The sequence below is a fragment of the Perognathus longimembris genome, chromosome 18 (genome assembly GCF_023159225.1).
Source record: "Perognathus longimembris pacificus isolate PPM17 chromosome 18, ASM2315922v1, whole genome shotgun sequence".
NCBI lineage: Eukaryota > Metazoa > Chordata > Mammalia > Rodentia > Heteromyidae > Perognathus > Perognathus longimembris.
In genome coordinates, this window is record NC_063178.1 from 37,873,451 (window position 1) to 37,884,877 (window position 11,427).

Sequence of the window (11,427 nt, forward strand, 5' to 3'; positions counted from 1 at the left end):
AAATAGAAAAGAAGGTGACATAAAAAAATGTACTGGTGGAGAAGATGGGATAAGTACAGAGAAAATTGAAATAACAAAAAATATAAAGAATAAAATTTAAATTTACATGTCTCTAGATTAAATTTGTTACTGTAACCTTACTAGAGAAATGAGTAAGATTCACTTATTCATAGAAGTTATTATAGCAATCTAAACTAATACCTAATAAAGAAAAGGAATATATCTAATCAAATGTGGAAGTTTCATCTTAAGAACACTTATTTCTCCCAGTATGTGTTTTGCCCCGGAAACCATGCAGAACATTTCTATCTGGCCTCAACAAGATGATGTAGCACTTGGGGGCAAAAATGCAGCCTAGGAGCCCTGCACTAGAGGCCAAGATGGAGAAGACCTCAACAGCCACCATGACCTTCCCCTTGGCAATGTGGTAGACAGGCAGTAAGGTGAGCCACACACTGCAGAACACCAGCATGCTGAAGGTGAGGAACTTGGCTTCATTGAAGGTGTCAGGCAGGTTCCTGGCCAGGAAAGCCACAGTGAAACTGGTCAGGGCCAGTAAAACCAGGAAACCCAAGACACAGTAGAAAGCAGTGAGGGAGCCACTGTTACACAGGATGATGATGAGGCCATGTTCAAAGTGGGTATCAGTGTCAATGAAGGGAGGAGAGGTTCCCAGCCAGATTCCACAGCGAGTCACCTGGATCAGGGTGCAGATGAGAATGATGAAGTTAGGAGCCCCTGATACCAGCAGCCACCTTATCTTTCTCCCTGGAGAAGTGACCTTGAAGGCCAGAACCACAGTTACAGTTTTGGCCAAAACAGCAGAAACAGCTACAGTGAATGCAACTCCAAATGTGGTTTGCTGTAGAATGCAGGTGACTGTGTTGGGTTGGCCAATAAAGAGCAAGGAACAGAGAAAGCAGAAGATGAGGGAGATGAGCAGGATGTAGCTGAGGGACTGGTTATTAGCCTTGACAATGGGGGTGTTGTGATATTTCACAAAGATCCCAAGAACAAGTGCTGTGAGTGTAGATAAACCAAGAGCCATGCAGGCCAAGGCCGTACCCAAGGGTTCTCCATAAGCTAGGAAACTTTTACCTCTTGGGAGGCACTGGTTTCTCTGTGTGTTGGCATACTGATGATCTGGACACTTCACACACTGCTCCATATCTGGTGAGGAAATCAAATAACTGTTAGTCCCTACTGAGAACATAAAAGGAAATAAGGAAATTCCCCTACAGAAATAATTCCAACATGCCAATACTTACTACCATGAAGTAAATATTACCAAATGTTACCAGAAATGTTGAATATTATTTCTATGTCTTTATGATGTTCTCACACTCCTGCCCACATTCTCTTTTTTCAGTCTGATTGGAACATTTTTTGTTCAGTGAATATCACAGATGCTATTTCTTGCCATCCTAAAATCTTCACAATTGTTCTCAGCACCTTTTCAAGAAGCCACAAAAATACTGAGCCTGATTTGACAACTGAAATACCTCTTTCAAATTCATAGATAGTAAAGCTTTCCCTTCCCTCAATATCTCTTTGCAATATAAATAAGAGTACTGTAACCTTTTCCTAACATTTTGTATTTGTCTCTTCCTGCTTCTGTAAAGTGGTGGAGGACAGAAAATAAAATCACTGTTTGAAGCTATAAAAATCATGCTATGCAAATTACTTGTTACTCCTACTAAACCCAAAGACACATCTTAGCACTTGTTCTTTTGCAAGAACAAGGCCTAAGAAACAAAGATGCACACGTTGATATTTTCATTGCATTTTAAAGGTACTTTTGAGAAACATGAAGACCTTGTATTTAACAATGCTTTGCACTTTATATGATAGCAATTAAATTACATAAATGAGAAGTTGAATAGAACTGCATACAGGAGAGAAGAAAAAATTTAATCCTATTCGTAATTTAGAGCTCATGCTTATCTGTGTTTTTTTTTTCAAGAAGGTTTACCATCCTTGTTTCAACTAAATGGCTAAGTGAAGGAAGCAAGAAGTAGATTCTGCAATCGTAATGCAGGACTTTTCATTTGCTTGCATATATTGGGGCACACTCCAGGAGAGATTTTGAATGTCTCCCGCAGACATGAACTGACCTGTCTCATTAGCAATGTCATCTTCTGAGCAGGGAGTGCAATCAAAGCAACAGGCAGCCTTTCCCTCCTGTGGGGATTTCCTGAATCCAGGACCACAACTCTCACTGCAGACAGAGTGAGGAGGCTGTGGGAAATCTGATAGGTATCAGTAACTGTGCAGACTTTGACCTAACATTCCAAGATGTTCATTATTTTAAAGAATTGGATTATTAAGCATAGTAATTTGATGCACATATACCCAGTCAGAAAATTGAATTCTGCTATAGATTGCTTATCATGTGATGCCAAATGGCTTCTGAGCTCTAGCCTTGATCTCTAGTCTGTTGAGCTACAGAGAAGTATGAAACCTTCAAAGGTTAGAGATTAATGGCAAGAAAGTAAATTTTATGGGCCATTACTATGGAGCTTCATTGAATTGATCTTCTCTAATATTCATCTGTGAAATTGTGAAGATCAAGGAGGAATAATCCTGTTTGAAGCTTTAAAATTATGCTGTAAATAATGCCACGATTTCCCTTTTGTAGGGTTAGGAGAACCCCATACCCATCATATTTTCCTCTTACCTTTCCAGTAGCCATGAAGTGAGAATCCCATCACACAAACTCTTTAAATGATTCTCACACTTTGATGAAAGGAATGCCTAAGTAGCAAGCCAATGAACGAAACTCCACAGAAGCGAGGGAAATAAAGCTTTCAGCCATGTAATTACTTAGGTACTTTGTCAAAGTGTTAGAAAGCTGCTAAGAAATATGCAATTCATATTTCAGGCCAATATTGCAAATGAACATTAGGGACTATTAATTTCTTTTAAAATTTTGATACTTATCCTACAGCTTCAAAACAGGATGTTTACACTGTGTTAGGGCGTGATCCACATCATAACTGAAGCTTTTAGGTAGTCCATTGATATGAGTCTCACAGATTTTCCTGTCAAGTCAGGCTTAAACTGACTTATATAATCTTAGATCTGAGGATGTTGGTCTCCTGAGGACAAATGATTACAGGGATGAGCTACCAGTATCCACTTTGCTTTGTTGGTGGTTAAATGAACAAAAGAGTCTCAACAGGTGTTCGTGATTGAACTGACTTCAAACCATGGTATCCACATCAAAGCCACCTGAGTAGGTTATATTTCAGGACTAAATTGCTGGCATTCAACCACATACATTTCAAGGGTGAATTTGGCTTACTTATATGTCTTTAAAATCATTACAGTTAAACCCAACCCACCTCTGTGTTTCCTATGGCCCAGTCTACCATATCTTCAGATAAAGACAGTTGATGCGCATATGGAGAAAACATTCCGACTTTCAATTTAAGTTCAAGACCTTCTGGAAAAGTCCAAATGTTTACAATGTCATACTCTGCTTCCAACTTTCTTTTCTCATCCCAAATCACTTGATCTCCAGCAGGATTGTGAAATTGGATGTTCTTCAGAAAACCATGCAGCTAAAAGAGATTCATCATCTTACGCTGAAGTTTATTACAGAGTTAAGATAAAAAACTTGACCTAAGAAAAGCTTCTGATTGCCTTTAACTTCTGATACAGAATTCAGGAGAAGCCAATTCCATGTAAATAGTCATGAATGAGACGTTCTCACTTGCCTAGCTACAGTTTGACACAAGCTCATATATTATGAATGTCTCCAGTGTGTGCTTCTTTCATGATTAATACCTAAAGAATGTCACTTAATACTAATACCTAAACTATGTCACTTATGAAAATACATTTAATTTCCTTCAGCAGGTCATCCTTTGCTTTTACGTATGAAATTCATAGGGAGGGGCTGGGAATATAGTGTAATCCTCAGTATCACATAAACAGAAAAGGCTGAAAGTGGCACTGTTGCTCATGTGGTAGAGTGCTAGCTTTTAAGCACAAGTAGCTCAGGGACAGTGCCCAGGCCCCTAGTTCAAGCCCCAGAACTAGCAGAATAAAAAGAAAGGTACAGGAAAAAATTGCACTTACAGTTTTCAGAACATCAGCTATGAATATGTTGAGGTCCCTTGTAAATGAAAGAATTTATAAAATATAAAATTAATTTTGTCCTTGTACTGGCCTGTTTTTCCTGAAGAGCATATGAACACATGTCTAGAGTGCCTCAAGGGCATTTAAACAATTAAAATGTCTTGGGTTTGGGGAAAATAACTGAAATATTAAATTTTACATTGTAAGAATACCTTCTAAGAAGAGACTTTGCTCACTGTATGTTCCACCTGAAACAGAGGTCTTACCTGTGCAGGGGAAGGCCTTTTCTCCTTTCTGTTTCCCATTTTTTGTACTTCTGTTTGATAAAGAAGCATCTCATGGAGAGCGTTGGCCACAGCATACACAGCGTTGTATATATTGTAACTCTCTGCAGACATGGACATGTCAAAAACATTCCCAGACAACCAATCCAAAGAGGCATCATGAGGACAGTTCTCCCACATGACACAGTCAGACTCAGAATCTGAGCAATTAAAAGAGAGAAACCACAGCCAAGCAAGGAAGAAGTCTTCCGTGTATTTGGAAGGGTTAACTGACTTGAAAAAAATCTGTGAATCCAGAAACATCTGGGTGATGGTGTGAGAAAATGAGAGGGACATGTAATGAGCCTAGCATGAAATATCTCCTCCTTGTGGTTAACTCCCACTGTGAGTTCATGATAAAAACTTTGCCTTTTATGAAATAGTGCTCAACACAAATCATTAAATGTAGTAGGAATTCATAATCACCATATATGATGAGGACATTTGCTGAAGATTTATTAATTGGGTTAGTAAGTGCCAGGAATTTAAATGACACAGAATAGTGTGAGAATGCTAGCTCAAAGGCTATACAGACTTTGTTCTTGACCATCTCTTCTTTCAATTCAGGAAGAATCCACAAACCATTCTCATCCTGTAGTGTTAACAGTCCCACCCAGTTCCAGCTGAAGTGAAGCAGTAAGGAAACCATGGCAGTGGCTATTAGTGTGTCCTTTGGGGCCATCTGATAGAGAGCAGGAAACTTGTTATGATTACTCAGGGAACGATCAAAAGGCCCAAAGGTAATCTAAAGGGAAGGAAAATCAGATGTTCCATGAATGAGGATATTACTATCCATCACAGTTTCAATCATGATGTGCAGTATATAACAAGTTGAAGTAGATGGGAAGTATGTTTTTTCTTTTAGTATTTAATAAAAAATATTTTTGGTCAGTCATGGGGCTTCAACTTTGGGGCTAGGTGCTCAAAGCTAGCAATCTACTACTTTAGCCTCAGTGCCACTCTTGTTTTCTGGTGGTTAATTGAAGAGTTTCACAGACTTTCCTGCCCTGGCTGGTTTGAACCACAATCCTCAGATCTCAGCTTCCTGAGTAGATAGGATTACAGGCACCAGCCCCCAGCAATAGAAAATAATTCATTTTTTTACTAGTCCTTTGGCTTGAACTCAGGGCCTGGGCACTGTCCCTTGGCTTCTTTTTTCTCAAGGCTAGCGCTGTCATTTGAGCCACAGTGCCACTTCTGGCTTTCTCTGTGTATGTGGTGCACAGGAATCAAACCCAAGGCTTCATGCATGTTAGGCAAACACTCTACCACTAAGCCTCATTCCCAGCCCTATAAAATAATTTTAATAATTTACTACATATAAATTTGTGTATACAATGCATCTTGATCTTTGTCACTATTCCAATCAGCTTTCCCCATCTATATCAATCCTACACATTCCCAGTTTATTGTTTTATTTTTCCAAACATGTATTCTCTATTTCTTTGCCCATTTGCACATTCCCTTAATATCTACACCCCTCAGACAATATATGCTACATTTTTCTTGCATTCATCTTTATTCTGTTAGTTAAGGGAGGATATAACAAGGAGTTCCAAGCCAATGTGTTCTATATGGATAAACTTTTTTTTATATGCATATTAATGTGTATTGATGTGATCCATATTTATTTTGTAGTTCATGTTCATATTTTAGGTTTAACTTTCACATATAAGAAAACCCATGGTACCTTTCTCTTTCTGAGGCTGACTTATTTCATTCAACATATCTTGAACCTGTGTGTGTGTGTGTGTGTGTGTGTGTGTGTGTGTGTCTGTGTGTGTGTTACAACTGTAATCCTAGCTACTCGGGAGACTTATGACATATGAAACTGTAAGTCCTCTGTATATCACTTTGACAATAAATAAAGTAATTAAAATTGATAAGGTTTAAAACTTCAAATAATTCATTAATCTATTTTAACTTTCCCATCATCTTTGGTGAACAATGGGACTACATTTCCCATTACCTTGAATTCCTACGTTTGAGTATCTCAAAATGTTATAGGTTCATAAGTCCAGTCTTGTCACACCATTCAGTTCTAACACCTGTAATGGAATCAAATGAGCTTTAAAATATATATCTCTACTCTTCCCATACTCATCTGTGGAAACCTGTAGAGGTCCAGTAATGTCCCCATTTGGGCAGATGTTAATCCTGATGGTCCTGTAAGGACTGCTATAGACTTGCTGTCGCTCATACAAGAGTAGTTTGGAATATTATAGTTCCCAAAGAGGCTCATGAAAGCATTTTTGAATGTTTTCCAAGCTTCAAATTGAACATTAGAGATATCAAATCCGAGAGTCACGTTATGTAAAAGTGCAGGGTTTTTGTTGATCTCTTCAACAGCAAAAGTCAAGGCCAAAACAAATTGGTAATTCTTGAAGGTAAACCTGGGAAATGAGCATTGAAATTTAGGATGACTATTTCAGAGCTTATTACTTTGATGAGTTGAATGCTTGCTTCATTTCCAATGAGTATGTTAAACCAATACCCCCTATTGTGATGAATGTGAATGTAGTCTTATGCTTAGATAAGGACATGAATGAGATCCAGAAATTTACTTCTGCTGAAAGAGATCTCCCTTACTTTCCTTTACCACGTGCACCTCAGCAAAAATCTCTTGTCCTTTGCATAAGGATAGGCTTTCACAGACACCAAATATGTTATTGCCTTATCTTGTTGTAACTAGCTCCAGCTGTGGGAAAAATCCTGTGTTTTGAGTGATTCAGTCTACATTATGATGACATCAAGTATGTAAAATCTCAACAGATATGATCTGAGCTGAAGAATCATACTAGAAATATAGTATTTAAATGCTGTTTCCCCGTGGTAGACATCAAGAAGCAGATATGTCAGATATATTAGCTAATTTTAAATGAAATACTTGCAACATCCAGTTTTTTTAAAGTGTTGCAAGAAGAGAGCCTAAAGATTATTACCATAATGGTTCCCATGGGGAAAGAATGAGTGTACATTTTCATTCATTGCCTCTTTTTGTAAAGTTCTTCACATAAATGCAATGAGAAGTAGAGGCTATTCATTTTAGAGATGGCTCTTCATATATATTAATAGGTATTCATTTATACCTAAATCTATCTCAGTATAAAACAAACTTGCCAGTCTACATGTGAATGTTCTGAAACACAGAGCATCTCCTGAAATTCACTGCTTATTTTTTGTAGTAGTAAATATAATAAGATGGCAGCAAATTTGTTCCAAATGTACTACATGCATGTATGTAAATATCACAATGGCACCTCCTCAAAATATAATTTGTAGTAATTCTAAAACAAAATAAAAATTATGGAAACATAAGAGGATGTTAAATGAAATGAACTCCACGTTATGGAAAGGAGTTTTATATCACTGTTGTAATTACTTTCAATATGCCATGTGAAACCATAGCTTTTTTTTGTTGGTGATGATTGTCTTGTATCCCCTACCTGTGGTTGTCCCTGCACTATCACTGTATCTCATGTAAGTACCCAGGATACTGTGTATACTGGTATTCAAACTAGGGAAGTGAAAGGGAATATCAAAATCAAAAGACAAAGGATAAAAAGACAAAGGACTCCAAAAGCAATACTTGCAAAACCATTTGGTGTACACCAACTGAACAACTCATGGAGGGAAAGGGAAGGGAAGGGGGAAATGAGTGAGGAGGTCACAAATTGTACAAGAAATGTACCTATTGCCTTATATATGAAACATAACCCATCTGTACATCACTTTGAAAATAAATAAGTAATTATTCAAAAAAAATTCAAAAGAATTGCAGGTTGGATGATGGTATATAATAATTAAAAAGTAGGTATACCCCACATGATTAAAATTACCTGTATTGACACCAGTGATCAATAAAAGACAAAGCCAGTTGGAGGATAAAAGCATATTGTCATTGTTATTCCCAGTTAACCAACCTAAAGCCAGAAGTGGGCGTGTGGCTCAAGTGGTAGAGCACTACCCTTGGGAGAAAAGGCCAGTCAAGAGTATAAAGCAAGCTCAAGACTAATGACTCATACCTGTAATGCTAACAACCTAAGAAAGCTGAAAAGGAACAGTGAAAATTAGAGTCATGGGAGAGAAAAAGGAATGTAGGATTAGGTATAAAACGGTTATGCATAGAGACGGTGACTATAATCAAAGTACATGACATGGAATGGAGAGCTACAAAATGAACCAGATAGTTGGCACAAATACCAGCTTGTATAAAAGTAAAGGATCATTGTTGGAACATCAATGGATAGAGAATTGAGTCAAATATTTAACCTAATAATATCTAATGGCAGTGGTCCATTGATATAAGAAAGACGTCATGAATAAATACAGCTATTTGTTTTCAATACCATGCTGTAATTCTTAATACTCAGACCATACTTCTCTTCCTATCTGTAGATAGCTAAGAACATCCACCAGCTGTAACTGTAATACTTAATGCATCTATCTTAGTACATTAACAAAAAGACACAAACATATTTTGGGAAAGCAAGAGAAGGAATCTCAGCAAAACAAGGGTAGATAGTAAGGGATTAAGTCAAATACACTACCCCAGGCACAGGTGATTCATGCCTGAAGTCTTACCTACTCAGGAAATGGTGATCTGAGGATCTTGTTTTGAACCCACCTAGGGCATGGATGTCTGTGAGACTATTAATTCCCCATTTAACAACCGCAAAATGCCAGATGTGGAGCTGTGGCTCAAGTGGTAGAGCACTAGCCTTGAGAAAAAAACAAAATCTCAGGGTCAAGTGCCCAGGCCCTGGGGTTCTGGGACAAGCATAAAAGAAAGATAAGCAGAAATACCAGTGACATATGAGATAAAGACATATACCTTCTACAGCAAGGATGGGAGTAATTCTATCCCAGCCATCTCAGCTCCAAACTGTGGGCAGCTACCTCAGGATGCACTTGTCACACAGCACTTGAAAAGAATTAATATATGGAGTCAATGACATTTTCTCTTGTGACAGGTAAGGAATATGCTGCTAGAATATCTTGAAGTTCCCTATAGACCTTTTTCTTTTTTAATTTTTTTTATTTTTTATAGTTAAACAACTTTATTAACATAGCCAAGCAGTGAATAACATTCACATGAATTATGTCACATCATACAATGTAAATACAAAATTACTTCAGTACAATATATATTCTCTGCATGATCCAAAATATTTGGTGGCTCCAAAAAACTCTTTAAAATTCAGCAGCTTATCAAAATTTAAAACCGTATTCTATTTAAAATGAAGATCTGGGGGCTGGGGAGATGGCCTAGTGGCGAGAGAGCTTGCCTTGTATACATGAGGCCCTGGGTTCGATTCCCCAGCACCACATATACAGAAAACGTCCAGAAGTGGCGCCTGTGGCTCAAGTGGCAGAGTGCTAGCCTTGAGCAAAAAGGAAGCCAGGGACAGTGCTCAGGCCCTGAGTCCAAGGCCCAGGACTGGCCAAAAAAAAAAAAAAATGAAGATCTGTTAGCACAGAGTTAGAATTCAAGAAATATCAATGTAGTACAGTTTGAGAAATTGCAGGAGAATATGTTTGAAGAATACATTCTAACATAGTGTGACAGGTACAGGAAACATCAGATTTAAAGCTTTTAAGCTAATCATACAACCATTTCTTTACTTTTCTTTGCATAGCCATATCTGAGACCCTCTGCCAAGGTTTTTCATGTGCATGAGCAAATCAGAACTCACTGTGGGCAGATAAAATTCTCTTTTAAGGGATCTTTTATAATGCCTGCTTATGTCTGTATTGTACCACTTATCTGACATGAAATAATTCCACAGTTCTTAATTTGAGAGTACTTTTCTACAGTGAGAGAGAGAGAGAGAGAGAGAGAGAGAGTCCTACCACTTGAAATCAGAGCCCAGATACTATCCTTGAGCTTAGTTTCTCAAGGCTATCACTCTAACCCTTTATCTAGAGTTTTCCTCCCAGGTATGGGTGCTTAATTGGAGATGAAGATCTCACAGATCTTTATGCTCGGGCTGTCTTCAAATCCCTATCCTCAGAGATCACCTTCCTGAGTAGTTAGGATTACAGTCATGAGCCAGCAGACTACAATAAGAATTTTTATCAATATCCTCACAATATAAGTGTTAGCAAATAAATATTCTCAGACTGCGCGTTTGTGGGGAAGGATTGTGTTTGAAGCCTTTTAGTAGAGAACACATGCCACTGACTCAGGTTTTTAAATAATAACAGCACTTCAGCCTTTGCAATGAGAACTGGGCTGCAGAGATACAGTGGTGCTGAAATAAAGAGAAGAGGTTACCTTAAGTTCTCTCCTAGTAGCAGGCAGAAAATTACTCTAGAATAGATGCCCTATAGCATAATGAAATGGAGCTGTTTCTGGTGCCTAGGGATGGGAGGTCAGGATAGAGAAGATGGAGAGCATTCATCTATGCAGCCAGAGTTCCCATAGCCATGGCCCATCCAGAGAACCAAACACTAACTGGAAATAAACTGCTGAGCTACTTACGGCTTGTTCTGCTCATCCTTGGAAGCATCACTGTGACTTCCCTCAGTTCCCAAAGTGTAGAGAGGGAATCTCTCCATTCATGTGTGCTCGGTGCTTCATCGTAGAAAAGCAGCTAGTGCCAACCAAAGACCTGAGAAGGAGGGGAAACTGGAGAAAAACGAGTATGAAAATCAAAAGGCACATCCCCAAAGCATCTGCCAAGCTGAAATTCCCTCTGGAGGTGAGACTCACAGTGTCTGCTAAATATATATATTCATATACCATCGTATAGGTGCACATGAGTCTTTTAATGCACATTGACATTAAAGCCTCTTGTGAATCCCCATGAAGAATGTGTAAAACTTTCTAGGGGCTCTGCATATGTGGCTTTGTGTCAAGGAGAAAAACATGAGTTGGACAACATGTTTGCAGATTCTCCTTCTTCATCGCAGGTGCTAATTTCCTCCAACGTCCTAGATAGTGAGGCCCCAGGGATGAAGTTAACTTTCATTGATTGGGTTGAAATCTGTGTCAAGCCATTTGGGATGATTGCAAGTG

The 11,427-nt window shown here is 38.3% G+C and overlaps 1 pseudogene; it reads right to left on the reverse strand.

The window, feature by feature from the left end:
- Nucleotides 1-247: 247 nt before the first annotated feature.
- LOC125366953 lies at nt 248-10,967 on the reverse strand (annotated as a pseudogene).
- Nucleotides 10,968-11,427: the final 460 nt, after the last annotated feature.